This window comes from Sciurus carolinensis, unplaced genomic scaffold (genome assembly GCF_902686445.1).
Source record: "Sciurus carolinensis unplaced genomic scaffold, mSciCar1.2, whole genome shotgun sequence".
Classification (NCBI taxonomy): Eukaryota; Metazoa; Chordata; class Mammalia; order Rodentia; family Sciuridae; genus Sciurus; species Sciurus carolinensis.
This window is the reverse complement of record NW_025920259.1, coordinates 162388-186674: the sequence shown is the minus strand read 5'-3', so window position 1 is coordinate 186674 and position 24287 is coordinate 162388. Positions and strand designations below refer to the sequence as shown.

Here is a 24287-nt window from a genome sequence, read left to right as displayed (position 1 = left end):
CTATACATTAGTAATGAATTCACTAAAAGAGAAATAAAGAAAATTATACCCCTCCTCCAAAAAATGAGAATAAACTATCCCATTCACAGTAGCCTCAAAAAAAAAAAAAGGTATAAATCTAAAAAAAAGAGGTGAAAGATTTCTACAATGAAAACTACAGAACACTAAAGAAATAAACTGGGGCTGCCGCACAGCGGAGTGTGGTTTAATGGACTATGTACTGCTATGTATGCCTGAAGTACTTGAAATGCAAATTTGGTACAACTTTACCATCTAAATGCTTGGCTCGATTAAGTGCCTGATGAGGATGGTTTTCAACAAGTTGGAGCAAGCATGCATTCTGTACTTTGGTCTGGAAAACCATATGGTTCATCTCAAAGTATTGTAAGGAAAATTGGTACTAACTTATCTCTGATTCAGTGTCTAAGAGTTCAATTTCAGCTTACCAGCCATGCAACAGAATGGAGTCCCAACCACCTGGGAGAGGATGCAGTGGTATCTTTTGCTGATGTTGGATGGGTAGCCACAGAAGGAGGAGAGTGTTCAACAATACTAAGGACAGAAGTCAGGTCAAAGCCACCCCTTCACGAAGACCTTTCTTTCTTTGAGAAGCCCCCAAGCAGGCATATTTCCTTACCAAACTTGTCTCAAAAGAACCTCCACCGAAGACCACAACACTGTCCAATGAGGAAGCCCTGCAAAAGATCTGTGCACTTGAAAATGAACTTGCTACTCTCAGAGCTCAGATTGCCAAAATCGTAACTCTGCAAGAGCAACAAAATCTCACTGCAGGTGACTTGGTTTCTGCTACGTTCGTTACCATGGCCCTACCTCCTCTCCCCGCCACCGCCACCTCCTCTACCCGCTCCACCAGGGCTCCACCAAAGTAAAAATGCTATTGCTCTGATTAAAGAGCAAAGAGGGCAAAAAGCCAGTGCTGGAAAGACTTTGACTAAGAACAATCCAAAGAAATCTGACATGCCAAATATGCTAGAAATCCTTAATGATATGAATAGTGTAAAACTTCAGTCAGTTAAGAGGTCAGAGCAAGATGTAAAGCCCACGCCAGTAGATGCTACTGACCCTGCTGTCCTCATAGTAGAAGCTTTGAAAAAGAAATATGCTTATAGGTACAAAGCAATATCCAAGGTGAAGTTGAAAAAGGATCTCCAAAGTCTAAATCAGAGACCACCTCAGAGAGAGCATTGTTTGGGCCACATATGTTGAAGTCTACAGGAAAAATGAAGGCTTTAATTGAAAATTTTTCAAATTCCTAATGGATAATGAGCTGAGAAAAATGTCCTGGTTCAGCTGGTTTGTGAGGGCTGAATTTGGCTAGTAGAAATCGACACTATTTAGTAAATACCTGACTTTAGTATTCAGTGGTCTCCTTTTTAACCTAGAGAATTAAGCAATAATGGAAGCACCATAACTTTGTTTTGCTTTATGAGATGGTCAGTTCTGGAGCTTCCCATAACATACTGAATTCTGACATGTTTTTCAAGTATAGCCAGGAGATGGAGGCTTCCAATCTTGAAAACATTTCTAAGATTTCAGAACACAGAAAGGACATTTGTGGATTTTACTGTGCATTTAAAATTCTTAACACTAATTTATCTGTACAAATATTTTATATACATATGTTTGTATATAAAACAGTTTAAAAAATTATCAATGAAAATGAGGGTATTGTTATCTTCATATGTTTTCAATGAGCATTTACTGGATTAGCTGGTGTAATTTAAGATGTTGGAATAAAATATTTGAGATTGGAAACTTCTTGCCTCAAACAGAACTTGTATCTTAGATTCTCTCTCACATTTTTGGAGCTGAGTTTTGCATAGAAACCAGTTGATGTTCACTGGTGCAATTCCATATAATTTCCATTAGAGGGAAGTTGAGAACCAGGGCAGCAGCTTGTACCTCATTGCCATCCACGTACTGGGGAAACAAATGTACTTTCCAAGTGGTGACAGATTAAATTATTGAATTAAATCACTTTAATATAAACCAGATATGCCATCTTTCTTTATTTCAGTTTAATAAATGGCATCATAAACATGACTCATTGCTAAGCTAATAAATAATACTTCTGGAAATGTTAGCATAATGGGAGTTTAAAATTTTTAAATATTGGTCAAACTATTAATTTTATAATGAAACATTATTAAATAGGACTATGACTTTCTTATATATTATTTATCATTGGTCAGAATGCGGTTCTGATGAATTAATATTATGCAATGTAATTCTTAGATATTATTAGAAAGTGGAGAAAGGCCTTTCTCATCCAGGGCTTATAAGGACTTGCTATAAGTAGTCATTTGTAAGTGTTCAATAAACTTTCATGATTTTCTATTTCTGATAAATTCAGCTATAGTTAATGCCAACATTTCTTACCATAAGTAAATATTTGAACTTTTAAAAATTTTATATCTAGTGAAGAAAAGTTATACTTCCTGGGAGAATTAGGAGATAATTAGATAAATATTTTAAGTTATTAAAAATGTGTGTTCTCCTAAATATCAACAAAAATTATCTGAGGTAATTATCTGAGGTTTTGTTATTTGGCTTAAGTTTAAACTGTGGCATGTTGTTAGATATTGTTTCTAATTTTTTGGTATGTTAAAGAATTCTGCCTTTTAAGATATTCAGAAATTCACCTGACACATATTTTGGCCTCCTAAAAAAATTATATTTGCATCAGTATTGAATTTTGGCTAGTACTCCAATGTAAGGAATTTACTATTTTAAAATAAAACAAACTTTATTTCCAAAAAAAAAAAAAAAGAGAGAGAAAGAAACTGAAGATGACATTAGAGGATGGAAAGACTTCTCATGCTTCTGGAAAGGCAGAAATAATATTATCAAAATGGCCATACTACCAAAAGTGTTATACAAATTTAATGTAATTCCTATTAAAATCCCAATAACATTCTTCATAGAACTAGAAAAAACAATCATGAAATTCATTTCAGAAAATTAGAGATCCAGAATAGCCAAAGCAATCCTTAGCAAGAATAGTAAAGGAGGAGACATCACATTACCAGACCTTAAACTATACTACAGAGGTATAGTAATAAAAACACCATGGTTTGGTGTCAAAACAGACACACAGATCAATAGTACAGAATAGAGGACACAAAGACAAACCCACATTAAAATAGGTATCTCTTACTAGACAAGTGTGCCAAAAATATTCACTGCAGAAAAGAGCCTATTTAACAATAGTGCTGGGAAAAATGGAAAGGACATGTAACAAAATGAAATTATACCTTTATCTCTCACCCTGCATGAAACTCAACTCAAAGTGGATCAAAGACTCAGGCCTAATAGAAGAAAAACTAGGCCCAAATCTATACCATGTCAGCCTAGAATCTGATTTCCTTAACAAGACCCCTAAAGTGCAATATGTTCAATCAAGAATCAATAAATGAAATGGATTCAAACTAAAAAGCTTCTTTTCAGCAAAAGAAACATTCAATAATGTGAAGAGAGAGCCTACAGAGTGGGAGAAAATCTTTAACCACATGCACCTCAGATAAAGCAATAAACTCAAGGATATATAAAGAACTCAAAAAACTTAACACCAAAAACAAATAACCCAATCAATAAATGGGCTAACAGACATGTCACAGAAGTTACACAATTGATCAACAAATACATGAAAAATGTTCAACATTGATGGCAGTTAGAGAAATGCAAATCAAAATTACTCTAAGATTTCTTTTTACTCCAATTAGAAAGGTAATTATCAAGAATACAAGCAACAGTAAATGTTGACAAGGATATGGGGAAAAAGGTACACTCATACATTGCTGCTGGGAATGCAAATTGGTGAGACCATTATGGAAAGCAGTATGATGATTCCTCGGAAACCTTGGAATGGAACCACTATTTGAACCAGGTATCCCACTCGTTGGTTTATACCTAAAGGACTTAAAATGAGCATACCACAATGATGCAGCCACATCAATGTTTATAGCAGCTCAATTCACAATAGCTTAACTATGAAACCAACCTAAATGCCCTTCAACAGTTGAATGGATAAGGAAAATGTGGTATGTGTATATGATGGAATACTACTCAGCTTTAAAAAAAGAATGAAATTATGGCATTTGCTGGTAAATGGATGGAGTTAGAGAATTTCATGCTAAGTGAAATAAGCCAAACACCCAAAATTAAAGGCCAAATGTTTTCTCTGATATGCAGATATTTATTCACAATAAGGTGGGGTAGAGGAAGAATAGAGTTACTTTATATTAGGTAGAGGGAGTGAATGGAAAGGAAGGGGTATGGGGGTAAGAAGGACAGTTGAGTGAAACACATATTTTTACCTCATGTACATATATGACTGCATGACTGATGTGATCCTATATGTATAATCAGAAAAATGAGAAATTATACTTTATTTATGTATGATCTATAAAAATGTATGAATGCATTCTACCAACATGTACAACTAATTACAACAAATTTTAAAAACATAAAGAATGAATATTCTTGAAGTTTTCCTTCAAAATATACATTCCTAATGCCTCTTCTTCCTTAAAAAAATGTTCTAATGTGCATCTGATTAAGATACTGTTAAACTTTTAAATAGTTCACGTGCTACTTGGCAAAAAGTCTTTAACACAAGTACAGCAAACCTTCTGCATTCTTTGTATACTGGAGCCTCCATGGCCAGAAATTGCCTATCAGAGTGTGTAAAAAAATCCACTATTTGAGTGAAAATGAAAACACAACACATAAATTTTGTAGGCAAGCACTAAAGCAGTGCTTAGAAACATACAGAAGTCAGTAAGATGAAGGGGAAGGAGCAAATGATTCTAAGAAGCATGTGGGTAGGAGGAAAAGCAAGTGAAAGTGCTACTTCAGAAGCTGAGTGAAGAGTATTTCAAGGAAAAAGTGATCTACTATGTCAAGGGGTTCTGAGAGGTTAATTGAAATGTGAATTGATAATCACTGGGCATCACAGAGATCACTGGTGAACTTAGCACAGTGGCTGAGTAGGTTCAACACTAGAGAAAATATAATCATGAAGAAATGCTCAGACAAATCCAGATTATGACACATTCTGTGAAACTACCAGTTTTATTCTCCATAACTGTCAACATCATGAAAGACAAAAAGGTCCCCTCCCCGCACCCCCCCCAACCTTAAAAATATTTCTAGATTGCAGAAAAATAGAGACATGGCAAATGCAATACAGAATCTATGGATCTTGAATTAAGAGAGAAAAAGAAAAACATAGCCCTAAGGGATATTACAGGAACATCTGAAGAAATCTGAGTAATATTAGATAAAACAGAGAAAATAAGAATAACCAAAATACATACAGTAAATACATGTAGTTTTTTTTTTTTTTTTTGAAGAATTCTGCTATGATACCCAGAACTACTAAAGAAAACCAATGTGGGGAAAAAGGACACTGCCACACCATGAAACAAATATGGGTGATCCACACACTTTTGAAGCTGGTATAAAATATTCTGAAGTTTAACTTTCTTCACCATTTCATTTTCAAATACATCTGTAATTTTGAAGAGAGAAATAAAAATGGACTAACAAATCAAAAGCAAAAACAAAAACAAACCCAACTCTTTATAAATAACCTTACTAATTTTATTGGACATTCCTCAAATTTATACTAACTCCCAATGGCTCATCTGCACTGAGAATTAATAGCATATCCACATGGAACTTTTCTATACATCACTTTGTTTTGAAAAGAAAGTCTATAAATTGAACTTGGGGGTGGTTTGTTATAATGAATGGAAATTTCTGAAATTTTCTTCTTTAACTTCTATTGTGGATTTAAGAGGGAGGAAAAGCAAATGGAGGACAAAAGGCATGAATGGATATTTAAAAGTGTTTTCTTCCTTGTAAGGAATAAGAAAAACTAGGCAAAAGGAAAAGGGGAAATTTCATCATGCAACAACTAAGTCTGATACACTTAACACTGCCATTGCCTTACTGCAGCTGACCTGAGTATCATTCAGAATACAAAATGCTACCCTATATTCTTGCTATACAAAGTGAGTGCATTTATAAAATATTTCCCTGCCCCCAAATCACATCCTCATTTAGTTTCTAAATGGATGTACTGCCCTCTGATTACTTTGTTCTTTCATCAAAATAGCTTTGTAGTATTTTTTCTGCAAAGCTGCTATGACATGGTATATCACTACTTCTGCCTTCTTGGGAAGCTCTGTAGCTACCTCAGCTTTTACTCTCTGCAGCAGAAATGGCTGCAAGAGGTTGTGTAGTTTACTTGCTGTGTAAGGAAAAAAATACAAGAGAGTGGTTCAAAAATACAACAAAGGCACTGAACTACTAGAGAACATATAGCAATTTACTTTCCTCATTTTCAAGTTAATTCTGTATTCTAGGTTAGTATAGCAATTTTCACAGTACAGACACTCCTGGACTTACAAAGTGACTGTATTCTTATAAACCCATCACAAAATAAAAACACCATGTAAGTAAAACATGTATTTAACAGACCTAAAAAACCAAACATCACAGCTTAGCCCACCCTACATTAAATGTGCTCACAACACTTGCAATAGTCAACTCAGGCAAAATAATCTAACATAATAATATTTTATGAAAAACTGTTGAATACTTTATGTAATTTATTGAATACTTGTGTCTAAACACCACTGACAACATAGAACACTGCAGAGCATCAGGTATTTACTCTCATGTTCACCTGGGGAACTGGGGAGTTGTGACTTGCTGCTGCCACCCACCCTCACAGGACAGTACCTTACAACATATCTCTAGCCTGGAAAAGACTGTTATTCATGTTACCTTATGATTGAATAGTATCCCATTGTGTATATACACCACACTTTCTTTTTTCATCTTCTAATTGACATTTAGGTTAGTTCCAAATTTTGGGTACTGTAAATGGTGCTGCAATAAACACAAGAGTAGGGATATCTCTGTAACATGTTGATGTCCCTTCATTTGATTGGATTACTGAATTGTACAGCAGTTCTAGTTTTTGTTTTTTGAGGAAACTCCATACTGTTTTCCATTATGTTTGGACCAATTTACTCCTGCCAGGAGTATATCAGAATTCCTCTCTCACCACATCCTTTCTAGCATTTGTTAGTTTTTTTGTCTTTTTGTAATAACTGTTCTCACTGGGGTGAAGTAGCTTCTCTTTGTGGTCATGATTTGCATTTTCCTGATGATTAATGACTTTGAACATTTTAATATAACTAAGAATAATGCATTATATATCTCAAACCAGTTAGAATTCAGACACAATTTTGAATATACTCAACATAAAGAAGTTAGAGTATATGATATGCTGCTAATTATCTAAAATGATCACTACTCAATGTATACATGAATCAAAACACCAATACCTCAAAAATAAGCACAAATATGTACATCAATAAAAATTCAAAATTCAAAGTACTGTTTCTATTGAATTTGTAATGCTTTTGTAAAATGGTAAAGACAAAAAAATGTAAGCTGAACACACATAATTAGAGGACCATCTGATTTCTGCCTTTACTGGGTTCTTCCCTATTCCTTCTGGACTTGTTCCTGGCTTTCAACCCCCAAAATACAAACATTTGAAGAGCTTGATTCTTCTTATTAATAATACTATTTTCAAGAAATTGTTTTCCAGAGTATTCTTGCATTTAATCTCACTGAGCAGCATAACAGAATAGAAATGTATGGCAAGTAATACTGTCACTATTTTTACAACAGTTAGTGAGTCTCAGAGGAATTAAGCAACTTATCCAAGGACACACAGGTGAATGTGAATATTGCCAGCATTCAAACTTGAGTTTTTGAGTTCTAATCCCCTGTGCATTGGCCAGGTATCCTGATCTTCAAAAATAATGCTAAATTAGAATTATACTTCACATAGGATTGTCAGAAACAGAAAATAAAAATACAAGCAATCAGCTAAATCTGAAATTCAGATAAACAATTAATAGTTTTTATATACAAGTTTGTCCCATGTCACATGTAATTGGATGCCCTATATTTTATCTGGAAACTCTAAACATGGGAGAAATCAATCAGAGCAGGTTCATGAGGTAATCTTCATCCTGTGGTATGGGAATTTTTGCTATAAGAAGTCTTGCAACTCATATTTAACCAGTACATACATAATCACTAGTTGGCCTCCTGTAATTTGTTTTGGATAATCAGCCTAGGATATTCAGATATTACAGGAATATTCAGATAATTCCACAAAGCAGATGGGACAGGTATAAGAGAAAGTTACTGGTTATATGGATGAAGTCTTCCCTTTTCACTTCCATGTCCCACTCATCTCAGACTTTTGGTTTCTGCAAAGTGTTAAAGAGAAAATGCCAGTATTGCAGAATTCTTAAGGACAGTTTAGGACTACAGCATGCAATTACTTTTCTGCACTGGGAAGTGGCATGGAAAGTAAAGTCTATAAAAATTTACAATATGAAGGCAGGCATTGTAACATATACTCGAGAAAGGAGGATGGCAAGTTGAAGATCAGCCTAAAAAACTTAGCAAGATGCTGTTTCCAAATTTTTACAAAAGCACTGGGAATGTATCTCAGTGGTAAATCACCCCTGGCTTTAATCTCCAACACCACAAAAAGAAAAAAATTTAAAAGAAAATTGCAAGTTGGTTTTTTTTAAAAAAAGTATACAGATCAGTTTGTACTTTCTATCTTCTTCCAAAAATGAACCAAATAAGCCTCAGTGTAGAATCATGTAACAAACAAATAAGAGTCATGAATAACAGTTCACTGGACACAACATGAGGGACCCAACATCTGCCTTATGTTTGTGGTTCTTTATTTGAAGAACTGCATGAATCCTATGGTTATCCATTCCCTTTCTTTTCTATCTGTAACTGTTATGCATTAGGGAAGTTAGTGTGTCAAGATCCCTTGGGGATGATTTGTTGAATGGGAATTAACCTAATTGGACTCTTTTTCAATATCCTGGTAATTTTGAACAAAATCTTCTACCTATTTCATGGAAAAAAGCTCAGGTTCCACAAAACTGAGGAGAGAGTGGAGCTCTTGGAGGCTGTTTTGGATAGGAGTTCCAGTCAACAGGAGACTGAAAGCCACTGAGAACTAGAATATGTAAATAAACACAATTAAAATTCTCTAACACTGGGAAGCAAAGGTGAGTTACTCATGACAACATTTATGGAAATGCAGAGTGGCATGATTTAATGGAATGAGTTAAGGCACATGAAATCAGGAATCTCAAGCTCAAGTGGTACACTCTGTTTAATGTAGGAAATAATATCTCTTCAGTTTCAACTAAATTAAGGGGATAATAATCTGTAAAGAAGACACTCATAGGAATGTAAGTAACATCACTTGGTGAACTCTGAGTATTACATAATTATTCACTATGGTTATTATTATTCAATTTATGTAAGGATTCAAAAATGTTATGACCCACAAGAGGAGTTAACTTGGGCATCTGAGTAAACACATACATGCGAGGAGTTTGAAAAGCCAGAGCTACAGTTTCAGGACTCTCTGCTACAAGTAAGAAACAAAATGTGCACTAACAAAATATCTGTTTATAAAGCTTTGCAGTACATCAGATGCAAGACATCAAGATTTCTGGATGCTTCTTGATATTCTGCCATGATATCCAATAAAGAAAGGACTTCTTTAAATTTTTGAGAAACAGGGCAGGGTATGTAGCTCACTGGCAGATCACTTGCCTAGCATGCATGAAGCTCTGGGTCAATCACCAGCATCACCAAAAAAAAAAAAAAAAAAAATGGAAAAACATTGAGAAACAGATAAGAACACCAATAACAGGAGAGATGAATGAAGGAAGAAAAACAACAATAAAAGTATTAGGCGAAGTAAGGTCAACCTCTGTATTGACACAAGAACTTATGCCAGGAGAATTAACTAATACAGCAAAGTTGAAAAGTCATATCCTATATATATATATATATATATATATATATATATTATTTTAAATATTAAAGTACAAACTTATGGCAAAGAGACACAATCAAGGGTCCCTACAAAGGAGGAAAAGAGGACACCAGAGAGAGCAAATGCCCTACCAGAAAGGGGATAAAAATGTTTGAAACTAATAAAAACTGATTTCATCTTCAATAAGACTCTAAAAACTGCAACTTCTAGGTCATTAAATACAGAATTTGGATCTAAGATTTTCCACTAAATGAACTCAAAGTTAAGTGATTTATTATAGGATGAGGATCAAATTTCAATTATCATTTCAGAAATTACCAAGTGTGTTCTCATGAGTGAGCAAACTTTCACCAGGTAAACAAGAAGAATGTAGTTCACATGCCACTGGCTTCTCAGCAAAAAACGGCAGCACTAGGCTACAGTGATGTTTCTCAACTACTTTGCCAGAATGATACAAGAGATTGAGAGAAGGGAATGAAATCAAGAGTATCATAACAAAAATATGACAGATGAGAGATTGGAGGCAATGTTCTATAAGCAGTTGTTCTTTTCATGAGTCCATGTAAATGGTCAAAATTTTTGACTAGGTTAATGGGGGGAGGGGTGGTAAGGTATGTCCAATACATCTATGACTGCAGGCAGAACTATAAGATCATTTTTGCCAGAAAATCAAAGACACTCAAAAGAGAGTTGAAACATCTACAAAAAAATGTATTTTATTGGAGTAGGTTCTTGTTAATTTGATAACTGAATTTTAGTAAATATTATCTCCTATATAAAAGAGAAAACAAAAGTAATTAGCCATATTCTATACTACTTTTGTCACTACCCCTAAACCCCCAAAACAGATTCATTAAGCCCTGCAGAAATCTGTCTAAAAACATATCAATTTAGTTGACTATGTACAGACCTAAACTACATGTTTTCAAAGGGGAGTTAGAGGGGAGAAAAAACAATGAATACATGGGATATAAGATTTTTAAGCCTGTGAAACCATTCTGTGTGATACTATAATGGTGAATACATGTTACTACTGATTTTTCCAAACTCAAATTATGTGCAATAGCAAAAGTGATTCCATAAATTATGGACTCTGGGTTATTTTGATGTGTCAATGGAGGTTCATTAGTTTTAACATCTCTCTTCAGGGAGATGCTGAGAATGGGGGGAGCATGTTTGTAAAGGGCCAGTGGACATATGGAAACTCTCTATACCTTCTACTCAATTTTGTTGGAAACCTAACTTGCTCTAACAAATAAATTCAATTAAAAAATAAAGGAGGGTTATAAAAAAACTAAGACTATCCTTTGGGTTTACCTCTGAAAGTGTGTTATGTAGCAGACAACTTTGGTTTTTCAATCTGTTTAAGCTTCATCCACAACACGAATACTCCATGTGAAGCTGTGAGGGAAAATCCAAACATTCATTTTCAGGTAGCTCAAACACATTTCTCACAACCAGATCTTACTACAAAATTCTGACTTGTTAAAAAGACTAACAGTAATCCCACTTTGTTAGAAATATACCTGGAATCATGATCTTCCTATCTCAGAGGTTACCGAGTGCTTTTTTTTTTTTTCTTTTGCCAAGATGAGAAAGATCTATGCAGAAAGGGGCCAGAGACAAAAAATAAAAGGATACATTTATAATCTTGTACTATGTATCAGACATTTTGCTTGTGGTTTTGTGTGCTATTTAATCCAAAAGAATAAGATAAGCAACCATAATTGTGCTAACAAGGAAACTAAAACTCAGAAAGTTTAGGTAAATAGTTTGAGACCATAAAGGTAGAGCTAAGATTCAAACCCTTAAGGAAAATCAAGAGACTTTAAAATGGAGGGGTGGTTAACAGGATCACAAATATGTTCAGGAAGATGCTGTCACTGGACTTGTTAGCATAGAGGACATTCCTGGCTAATGCCAGAGTATGTTTGTAGTACAGTAGGTTATGAAAGCAATTTCTCAAGACGATCAGTCATAAAATCATATTTTAAAGAGATGCTACTGGTGGAAAGCTGTTAAAAACAATACAAAATATGGAAAAGGACTGGATGATATTCTAAGATGTAATACTTACAATATAGCAAAAAACTGAAAAATAAACTAAATATCCAATAATAGGTGATAAAGTGATAAATACTATGCTGCAAAAATACTTGTATAATAACTAAAAAGATATAAATATTGAATATCATTTTTAAAAATGTGAAAACCATGCAAAAGACAATAAAGTATAAGTTATACAATTTTTAACTTCTAATTTTGTATGTAACATTATGGAATCACACTGCATTGTTTTTGTACTCGTAAAACTAAGTAGGTCAAGCAAAACAGTGGATAAAGAAGAACAATTCCTGAAAAATTAAAATAAAAATCTGTGTAGAGGCTGGCCTACAAAAAGGAAGACTTCTTCCTTTGAGGCTACAGAAAAAATTCAGAAGAACAGAGATGCCTACTGCCATTTACCTAACGAGAGTGATGCAGGTGAAGAGTGATCTGGGGGTCCAAAGAGAGGGCAGGAAGTCCAAGAAGAGCACTGGGCAGTGGAAGCAGGAGATGCATTTAAGGATTAAAAGGAGATAGGGTGCCAGTGAGGTTGGACAGTGGTTATAACATAGGTGCTGAGTGTCTATACTATAGTACCATTCAAAGTAGATTAGATTCTATTCCTTTGGAAGGACTAGACACAGGCTTGTATAAACACAAACATCTAAAAATGGTTATTCAATACAGAAGGCCAAGTGAGGTGGATTTGGTTCAATGAATGAAGTTGGGCTGAATAACTCATGAAAGGAAATTATTTTCTAAATGTATAATATGGTAATGGAGAAATAAAACTATGATCGCCCACCGCCTGTGGGGACAATCACAACACGTACACTCTTCTTGAGCACAGGAACCAAAAAGCCGCTTTATTCCACAAGTCTCAGACTTACATTGAGAACATCAGCCTATCAGAGAGTAGACTACCAGGAAAGTCAACTTATCAACAAACAGTCTCCAGGCAGATACCAGGATCGCCTCGTGTACAACAGCCAACCAGAGTTACTTCCTAAAACTTGTTTACGAGTGCAGCTATGTTTGGCAAGCTGCCAGGTGCCATCTTAGAGATCAGGCCACGGTGTGACTCTGGGGCCCTCAGAGCCTGCCCCTGACAATTCCCCCTTTTTCTTTAAATAAAGAAAAGATGACTTGGGACCATGCCTGTCTTAGGTTGTCCATGGGAAATTGCATCCTTACCCGTCATTGGAATTCTGACCTCCAGGTGTCAGAACCCTGTCTTAGGTTGGTATGCATTTCCACGGATCTTACCAATCTTTGACTACTGGTCCAGCATGCTTAGCCATACTTGGGGGGATGTGCCTGTCTCAATGGCTGTCAAAGTCTGTACTATAACCCGTCGATGACATTGGGCATCTTGGCGAGCTCTGATTTGGCTGCGTATAACATAGGCTATCCCTAAGCAGATAATAATCAGATCAGCTACTGTTTCAGCCCACTGTTTTGTCAATCCTGGGGCTTTAGATAACAAAGAGAACATCTCGGATACCGATGCAACTTGAACCCTGGTGGCATTGACTATGAGTATTTCAGTTCATAGCTGATTGGTTAAATTATCAAATGTAGATGACCAATTGCCAGCAAGGTAGACAGAGAGATTTTTAGATAACATAGCCACAGAGCTAAGGTTATTATAAGCAATAGGGGTGACACACACTGCTCTTAAAGGATAAACACATCCCAGTCCCAAAAGTTCTTGCAAGATATCCACTTGTTCTTGTAGTAAGTTCACTCTTTGATTTACAAGGAGTATGCCTGCTGTTAGATGTTGGTTTAGGGTCTCTTTAGTCTGTAAGGCTGCAGCTGTATTTTTGGCCAAGTGATTGTTGTTGCTGTCTGTATGGTTGTGTCAATGCTGCTGCTGCAGAGGCTGGAATGGCAGTAATCACAGCTGCTGTGATGCCAAAATCTCTTCTGTTTCTTGATAATAGCACTGGCAGTTCTGTATCTGTAACAGAGACTGGGACTGGTAGGAAGGTAGGAACACACATTAAGACTGCCAGCGGGAAACTAGAAGCATTCCAACATTGAGAGAGATAGCATAAATCTGAAGTACAATTGAGAGAAGCGGTTGTTTCATTAGTTCAGAAACATAAAAGGGGGAAACACACAAACTGGGGTAGGTGGAAAGGTACATAATTGAACTGTTCCTCCTAAGAGACTGAAAAGAGGTTGTAAGTTAGTTCAAGGGGGGAAAGGCTATGAGCATCATGGTCATCAGGAGTATGTTCAGCATCTTCATTTTGTTGGTCTGAGTTACTTGTTGGTAGCATTGGCACTGGTCCAGTTAGTTGCTCAGGAACCCAGATAGGCGATGTTTTGTCCTGTGGAAACACACAAACCGAGCCGTGGCTCCAGTAAAGCACCGGGTCCGGGCCGTTCCATTGTCCTGTAAGAACATCCTTCCATTTTACCGTCATTCTATCATGTTGTTTATGATTGCCATGTCTCTCAGCGGCAGAGTGACCCTCATTATCCAGAGTTAAAAAATTTAAAATAAAGAGGCAAAGAGAAAGTTTATCTTTAGGGGACCTGAAGGTCTCCCCTATTCCCCCTTTTTGTTTATAAAGAGTCCTTGTGGGTTATAAGGTATACCTGTGGTTAGAGTTATTTCAAATTTAGTGAGAAATTGGTTCTTACCAAATTTAGTTTTTAAAGAAAAACTTAGACTCTATAACATAGTACAATACTCTAACAGTTGCTTAACCATAATTGTATAAACCACTATTTTTAAGACTAATTGTTCTAAAGAAAAAAACTTAATAGACACAAAGTTAAGAGTAAATTAGTGTTTCTAAGAAATCCTTGTTATTTTACCATGACATTTTACCATATAGATTAAACTTTGGTTTATATTAGAACATTAGTATTTCACCTTAGGAAAAACCTTAAATAGCTTTAAATGTTTCACATACATACAACCAACTTAGTTACATGCAAACTTGTTGAAACTTGCCCTTTACTTACATAGACTTTCTTAGCACTTACTTAGACCCTCATTTATTTCATCACACAAGCACTTTCTTACCCAGAAACATTTCCTTTCCCCTTTTATTAAATATATTTCCATACCCAGAACCTTTTATTTTCTCTTTCCTATTTGTTGACCCCTTTTTGTTCACATTCTGAAACAACTCTTATGAACTTTCTGAATTTAGATAAATTATTCTATTTTAACAAGATTAAATATTTTGTTATTTATAGTACTCTAATTGAAACACAGTTGAAACTTTTAGAACCCTTTGTGTATAGAATTGTACCTGTTAGGACATAACTCTTAGTAACCTTGTTTTTAGTTTAGTGATGACACAAAACAATTTTCTGTACAAACACATTTGAGTAATCCCATGCATGTTAATTCTAATTCACTTATTTTCTTAAAAAAAAAACCAAGATATTAGGCAAGTGTCTTGAACAGTATTTGCCAGCTTTTTCTTGTTGGAGGAAAGTCCTAGAAAAATTGATGTTAGACATTTTATAAACATCAACATTGTATTAGTTTGACCACCTAGAGACTTGCAAATTATTTTCAAGACATTTTACTTCTATTTGTTTACCCAATTTAAATCGAACCTTTTTAAATCACATGAATTAAAAGTATCTGGATCCATTTTTAAATTTTAATTTTAGGAGCGCTCAGTTTTGATACAGACAAAACATGACATCAGACAGCACAACATACACATAACACAAAATCAAATACCTTGAAACTTTATAGGTGAATCTCCATTGCAATGTAAGAGATGTTCAAAAACTCTAGTTGAGTAAAAAAATAGAACTGATCAAAAAAGTCATGAGCTCAAAAAAAATGTAGAATTCAAAAAAAAACAAGAGTCCTCGAAAAATGAAGCGGCCGTTAAGTACTTTAGTAAAGCACCATAAAATTTACTTTTGCTGGAGTTCAGGTAAGACTTTTTTTGCTTTTTTTGGGGGGGGGGTTTGAGACAGGTCTCCTACTGAGCCTTCAGGCTTTCTCTATTTACATTTCAATGTAAGCCTTGACTGAGATTTGGATCTGAAAGGGGATAAGATATTCCAGCAGAAACTTGATGCCTAGGGCATTTTAACCCTTAATCCTGGTTAGTAATCAATTCAGGTTTGGACGCAGAAAATTGTGAAACAATTATCTCCAATATTTGTGGGGACTGGGGCTACTATATCATACTCCTTACTAGGACATGCCACTGATGGTTGGGCTGGTTTGTTTACTATGTGGCAAGTTTCTGGAAAGAGATGCAATGGGAGGAGCCGGTGGTTCTTTAGGTGGCGGCTCTTTGGGGAGAAACTTGGAGCCCCCTTTGGGAGGTCCTGGAGAGAAGCAGGCCTTAAGGGCAGATAACGTAGGGCAGACTCCTAATGGGGGACCCTCCCCTAAACTGATTTCTCTCTTCCTAACAAGTTGTTCCTCACACCCAGTTTCATTTTCCTTGTCTGTCTCTGATCTTATTGATGCCCTTTCTGATGCTTCAGACCTTTCCTCTTTTATTTCTTCCAAAACCTCTTCCCCTTGTTTTATGGCCTCTCTGCATTTGGTTCGGGCTGTTTTAGTTTCAAGAGGAATTCCATTGACCCGGGCAAATCCTTTAAGGGACCTTCCATGCACATTCATGACATTTCAGTGTCCATATTTCTCCATTAAACTAACAATGCAAAGTACTTTAATTAGCAAAACAAAAGTGAAAGCACTTACAAACACTCAATCTCTGTCGCTTAACCCGCAAACTTTAACTCGTCGCTTATCCAGCGAATTTTAACTCGTTGCTTTTCCTGCAAACTTTAACTCATCGCTTTTCCCGTAAGGGTTGTTGCATATGAACTTTTGATATTTCAGACCCCATCTTGTGCAATGTAAGCCACGTTCCACGTGCTTATCTAGTCCTTGAACCGCCTTTCGCTTAGTTCACTGTTTTTGGACCGCTTTCCGCTTAGTCCACTGTTTTACTTTCCTTTTTGGACCGCTTTCCACTTAGTCAACTGTTTTACTTTCCTTTTTGGACCACTTTCCGCTTAGTCCACTATTTTACTTTCCTTTTTGGACCGCTTTCCGCTTAGTCCACTGTTTTACTTTCCTTTTTGGACCGCTTTCCGCTTAGTCCACTGTTTTACTTTCCTTTTTGGACCGCTTTCCACTTAGTCCGGATAGCCGCATACCGTGAACGTCAAGGCTGCCTTTCACTTGCTTATTTTTGACCTTTTTATAACCAGTTTAACTTGTTAAAATTTTAGAATATCTTACCTTGTTTTCTTACTTATCCTTGTAAAATTTTCATTCCCGGGTTTCGGCACCACTTATGATCGCCCACCGCTCGCGGGGACAATCACAACACGTAAACTCTTCTTGAGCACAGGAACCAAAAAAGCCGCTTTATTCCACAAGTCTCAGACTTATATTGAGAACATCAGCCTATCAGAGAGTAGACTACCAGGAAAGTCAACCTATCAACGAACAGTCTCCAGGCAGATACCAGGATCACCTCGTGTACAACAGCCAACCAGAGTTACTCCCTAAAACTTGTTTACGAGTGCAGCTATGTTTGGCAAACTGCCAGGTGCCATCTTAGAGATCAGGCCACAGTGCAGCTCTGGGGCCCTCAGAGTCCACCCCTGACATAAAACCTTAACAAATATACTGAAAGAATATACCTATGTTGTGGGATTCTTACTATAAGTCGCTTACTATAAATATCACTTTGTTACTAAGGTCTTTTACTCCACTCAGAAATGCATTCAGAACAGACTGAGATATAAAAATGTATTTCTGCAGGATAAGGTGACACTCCAGTGCTTTTAGATACTTAGAGAAGCTCTCTTACAAAGAAGAATTATGGCACCAATTGCTGGGTTTTAATGTTTGCTCAAATGACTGCTCTGCCTTACTGGGATAACTGATCTGCTAATATTCTCATTTGTTAAATAAATGATAATACCTACCTACTAGGGTTTTTGTGAAACCTAAATGGGACAATTTATATAAAGTATGCAAGAATATTTATGTACTGATTTTATTATCTTTTGAGACTTGCCATATATTACCTTGTATCATGAATATCTTTATACTGCTTATCCCTCTATTGGCTCATGAGGTAGCTCAATGACTTACTTTCCTGGTTTTTACCAGTAACTCTCAACAGTTCCTTTCCATGGAGAGACTTCAAAAAAGTTAAGCTGGATATTAAGAATATAAAGAAGAGATGGGGGAATAACTAGTGGTAGAGCAGTTGCCTACCATGTGGGAGACCTGAGGTTCAATTTCCAGCACCATAAAATGAAATGACATAACATTAACATGACATGAAAATAAAGAAATAAAGTAAAACAATAAAAAAAGGAAAAGCATATATTCTTCTGAAGAAAAGATAATATACTCATTTAAAAATAAATTAATTAAAACAAAATACTGCATAGTCATAAAATCTATGACCTAGTCTTTAGTAGTTAAAAATTAAGATTACAACAGAAACCCATGCACAACAACCTAGATTAGCAAAAAATATTTAAAATATTGATAAGGCACTCTGAAAACAAAACCTTCTGAATGGCAAAGCAGCACAGAGGGCAGGATGGTGCACATCTATAATGACAACTACTTGGGAAGCTGGAGGATGGCAAATTCGAGGCCAGGCTCAACAACTTAGTGAGACTATCTCAGACTAAACAATGAAAAGGCCCGGGCATGCAGTTCAGTGGTAAAGTGTTTCTGTGTTCAATCCCTGCTACCAAAATGTAATTAAAAATGACAAATTAGAAGTATACTTCAAACATCCTTTCTAAAAAGTTAATTATACAGTACTGATTGCTACTGTGTTATTTTTTAAGGTCTTTTTTATTTTTCTAGACTGCATTTTAATTCATTGTAAACAAACAAATGAGTTACAACTTTTTGTTTATATGGTTTTAAACAATGTAGATTCAAATCATTAGTGTAATCATACATGTACACAAGGTAATTATGTCTGTCTCATTCCATCTTTCATACCCCCACCTCCTCCCTCCTCTCATTTACCTCTACATAATGTAAAGTTGCTCCATTCTTCTCTTACCCCCCAAACCCCCCACCCCTATTCGTTATTATCATCCACTGATCAGGGAAAACATTCGACCTTTGGTTTTTGGGGATTGGCTTATTTTACTTAGTATGATATTCTCCAATTCCATTCATTTACCTGCAAATACCATAATTTTATTCTTCTTTATGGCTTTATAATATTCCATTGTGAATATATACCACAGAACTTTGTTATTTCCAGGAAAAGCCTCCTATATTACTGTAAAATCACCAAATAGCAGTCCTGAAAGATGTCTATGCAAGCTACAAGGTAACAAATCTAGTGTCTAGGCAGGATGCTGGGGCACCCACCTGTAATCCTGGAGATTCTGGGAGTTGAGGCAGGAGGATATATATTGAAGGCCATCCTTGGCAACTCACAGAAACCCTGTCTCAACATGTTAAAATAAAAGAAATAGGACTAGAGATGTAACTCAGTGGTAGAGAACTCCTGGGTTCAATCCCCAATACCAAAGCAAAAACAAAGAAACAACAACAACAACAAAAAAAAACTAGGAATCTACTAAACCCCAACCATGTAGATGTAATCTAGGTTCTCACAACATTCATTCAAAGAAAGTCCATTATCCCCTCTTTACCATTGAGGACACTGAAGTTCAAGGAAATTAAATAGCTAACTCAAGGACAGACAGCTAATGAGTAGAGATTAGAACACAAGACTCCCACTATGCCTGCCTAAGAATAAACAGGACCCAAAGAAGACAGACCAGACAAAGCAGAAAAGTGGCAAAGTACCAAACCATGTAAGAAGAGATAAGTTTTCCAAACATGCAACACATTTTCTGACAGAGTACAATATACTCATGATTTTAGAAATGGTGCATCTTTTAAGCAAATCTAAAAAATTAAGGAAGACACATTGAAAAGACTGGTATTATTGGGAGTGGTGGCACATACCTGCAATCCCAATGACTTTGGGAGAATGAGGGAAGAGAATGAGCAGTGCAAAGCAAGCCTCAACAACTTAAATGAGGTCCTAAGAAACTTGGTGAAACCTAGCCCTAAATGAAAAATAAATAGAGCTAGAAATGTGGCTCAGCATTTAAACACCCTTGGGCTCAATCCCTGGTACTAAAAAAAATAAGAAATTAAAAAAATAAAAACACTGCCATTAATAAATTCTGATATTAATAAGCTAGTTTCTTATTTCTTCTTAACTCTCTTAAACCACAGGCTCTAAGTCTTTTAACTTGTTAACTCTGTAAAAAAAAATATAAGCCCAATTTCTAAACTAACACTATCATATGAACAGAAGGGAGGGATGGTTAAGTGGAAGGTCTTACAGTTACCCAGTCTTAGTTTAAACAAGATTATAAAATGAGACAGAAATTAAGCATCCCCCATTCCTATAATCCCATTATTATGTTGCCTCTGTATACAAAACCCTCCCACCTGCCTGCCAGCCTCCTGCTAGTTGTCAAAAGAGGAAGCTAAAGTGCCACTTTCCAGGGAAGCTTTCCCCCTTGATCCACCAGGAAAAAGAGGGAAATATATCTAGCTAATTGAAGCACAGTGACCCTTCACTTCATTTAGTCACAGTCCCTCTTTTAGAACATGATGAAGGTAGACTGTCCTCCTAGAAAAATGTGTGCTATCAAAAAAATTTAAATATAATTTCAATGGGTTTTACAACTTCTAAGGACCCAGGTTATAAATTCTTGCTTTAGAGAAAAAAATGAATACCTCATAGGTAGTCAGCAGTACATGAAAATGACTCCTGCTTTAGATCTTGCTGAAGATGTGCCCTTTTCTCCTTGTCCCCTGCATACTTTATACAGGAAAGGCCTGGAGCAAATCTAAATCCAAGTAAAGAGGGAGATGAAACCAAATGCTAAAGCCATGAAATGATGTGTGCATGTCATAAAAGGACTGCAATGTGCAGACACCATTCTTTAAGTGCTGATCCCAGAAAGAATACTGGGAGTCTGAATTGTTATCTAAAATAAGGTTAAACCTCAGGGGAAGGTCTGTGCTAAGCAGGGAGAACAATCAGGTCTAAGAGGGTCTTGTGCTAACTGGAAATGCAATGATGTTTCTCATTTTAGTTACTTCCAATGTTTCCATGGGAAGTATATTTTCTCCCTTTGATAAGTAAATTTTATTTATGAAACCAAAAGATGTAATTTATATGACAATAAGATCAATACAAAGCGAGAGAGAAAACTACATTGAAGTACAGCTTTGTATACTATTGAAATTGTTGGCATCGATCTGTACAAATTTATTTTAAGTGAAGATTTTTTTATAATCACCAGGGCAACCATTAAGAAAGTTTTTCAAAAATATATAAATAAAGGAAACAAAGACATCAATTGGTATGCTAGAGGATACCTATCTCAAAATCAGGCAGTAATGAATATATGCGGGAACAGAAAAAAAAAGAGAGTACAAGCCTTGAAAATGCACAATGGTAACAGTAACACCCATTGGATCCTCCCCCATCAGATTCTGTGTCTTAACCTACACTGTTTTGGTTCAAGCATTCTGGAATAAAATCACTGAATATGACAAGATTTTGATTTATGATATTTTACACATCATCTAGAAAAATATCAACATAAATAATAAAAGTTCAGCTACATCTACTCTGTACCTTTCCATCTCTTCTTTCCAGTTGTTCAAAACAGACAGGCGACAGAGAATCAGAAATGATCCTTAATCATTTAACCTTCCTGCCAAGTAAATTATGAGAGCAATCATCCGAAACAAAGCAAGAAGGCAGTTTTGATCACATTTTCCCATAAGAAACAACAAATTTCCCACAGCTGTAGGTTGAAAACACAAACTCTTATATATGACTTGCTTCATAAAGAAATAATGTACAATCTTTCACACATTAGGATACTAATACATTCCTAGAGCAAAATTAGGTAAGCCTCAGTGAGTTTGCTGAGGGAATTGATGGGTTCGATTACTTCAGGAGTTAAGAAGCAATAAGGTTCAATATTTGTGTAATTGAACTTCTAACACAAGGGAAAAAAAGTCAGGAAAAAATAGAAATCAATAAAACCAACACAACTGATGGAAAAGAGCAGGCATACTTGAAAACATCAAGCCAGAAATGCTAAGACCTGACTATAAATAGGACTTATACATTATGACCTCCACTGCTGGCCCAGCTGCCCTGATGAGAGTGCTTTCCTTCCTTCCCAACTGTCTCCTGCCTTTTGTGTTTTCCTTCCTCCTGTATAAATTTATAGAGTGCCTTCTGTTGGCTTAAGTTCTATGTGAACAAAACCTATAAAGGCCCTTGGTCTTTTTTAGTTGGTGCATTATGATTATTCTGAATAGTGGGATTTGTTATGCCATATTTGTATATGTTCATATCTACAACACAAATTCAAATGGGGAAAATAGACAATAAATCATTCTCATAAGAAGTATGGGTATAAAATGAAACTTTGTAAAGCCAAATGGGCACACTTCAGGAGATGCCTGAAGGCACTTATGACTCTAAAATTGCAGTGATATGCGAGGAAAAAGAATACTCTCAACAAATGAAAACATTTGAAGAGCTTGCATCCCCAAATACTTTGATATTTCTGAGGAAAAAATAGACCCTTAAGGCTCAAATTCAAAATCCTGTGAAAACTATATGCTCAAAGATGTACACATCAAAATTTACTTAAGTAACCCAAAAAAAGGGGGGACTCATGACTCCTCTCAATAGAACATTTAAGTAAATTATAAATACTCTTTATGGCATTTTATGCAGCCAGTTGAAAATGATCATGATATAATAAAATGCAACATTACAGTGGCAGTGGTACATTAACAAATAGAAACCATATGAGCTATATGGGCACTATAATTTCATTGATATAAAATATACCTTGTTGCTTGCAGGTGGTTAGAATGCTGTGATGATAGAGTGGCAGTTCACTTTTTTGACATGATCTTATTAATTTCATAAAGGAAATAATTTTCTTATTTAACTATCCCCGCCCAAACTGTGCCCAGAGCAACACTCTAGTAAGTTAGTTAATTGGATTAAAATCATTCTGTTTAGCATTCCCTGAGGATACAATTCAGAAAAAAGTTTATATTTTATTACCATAATCAGATGTCTACAAAATTAATTTGTACTCATTAGTGAATTCTATCAAACATCTAAAAAATAAACAATAACAATTCTACATATACTCTTCCGGAAAATTTAAGAACAGTCCTCAACTTATTCTATGAGGCCAGATTTACCAAAATACTAAAACCAGACAAAATTATTATAGAAAGGAAAATTGCAAACCATTATTCTTCATAATGTAGATGCAAAAATTCTAAACACACTTCTACCAAAACAGATTGGGAGTTGGTATATATTTAAAGAATTTAAACTACAGCTGGAAAGGCAAAGGACAAGTGGAATTTTCTCACTCTCAATGAAGTAAATAAGACAATTTCAATGACTGAGACCAAAGAAATTATAGGACGGATACCTCATCTCCAGGAAACTGAGTTTTATTGTAGTTTCATAATCCTCAGTGCAGGAATAAACCAGGAATATTTTCTTTGCCCAAGAAAGCTAAGAGGGATTAGTGATGAATCTCAGGGGACCCTACTGAGAGGTCATATGGTGTTCTGAATAATGCCAAGATTGATGAAGTACACCTGGACTAAATAAAGTAGCCTTCAACATATCATCAGACTAGCCTACATGCAGCACTGCTCCAACTCAAAATTTATATATGTAAGGTGAGCATTGGAGGGGATGATGAGACCCTTGCTCATTGTCACCAGTGGCCACTGGTGAAATTTTCTTGGGATTAGGAAGTTTTTATCCTCCTAATTTCTGATCAAGCTGCCTGTGACATATATCATAATTATACCAGGATATCTTTGGTATCCTTCAGATAAGTAATCCTTGGGTGATTAACCCAAGGGGTGTTGTGACTGAACTTTCCTTTAATCCAATCCCACATATGTCAACCCAGGGCAGTATTGCTGATTATCATGACAGAAGCATTAATTTTAACACACCACCTACTGATCAATGCCCAAGGGGGCCACATCTGATTCTCCAGGTTTCTAGGCTCTACCTCACCTGCAACACTTCAAAAAACTTTTTTTAGTTGTCAATGGATCCTTATTTTATTTATTTATATGTGGTGCTGAGAACTGAACAAGGTGCCTCACACATGCTAGGCAAGTGCTCTAACACTGAGCTAAAGCCCCAGACCCATACCTCAAACCCTTTTAAGGCCATTAGATGACTAAGTTGTATTTTGG

At 35.8% G+C, this 24287-nt stretch overlaps 2 pseudogenes; one reads left to right on the top strand and one right to left on the bottom strand.

Annotated features, from left to right (window-relative positions):
* The window catches only part of LOC124975360 (chromodomain-helicase-DNA-binding protein 1-like), a 61742-nt pseudogene that overhangs the window by 36886 nt on the left and 569 nt on the right, over positions 1-24287 (bottom strand).
* LOC124975357 (mitochondrial fission regulator 1-like) lies at positions 278-1277 on the top strand (annotated as a pseudogene).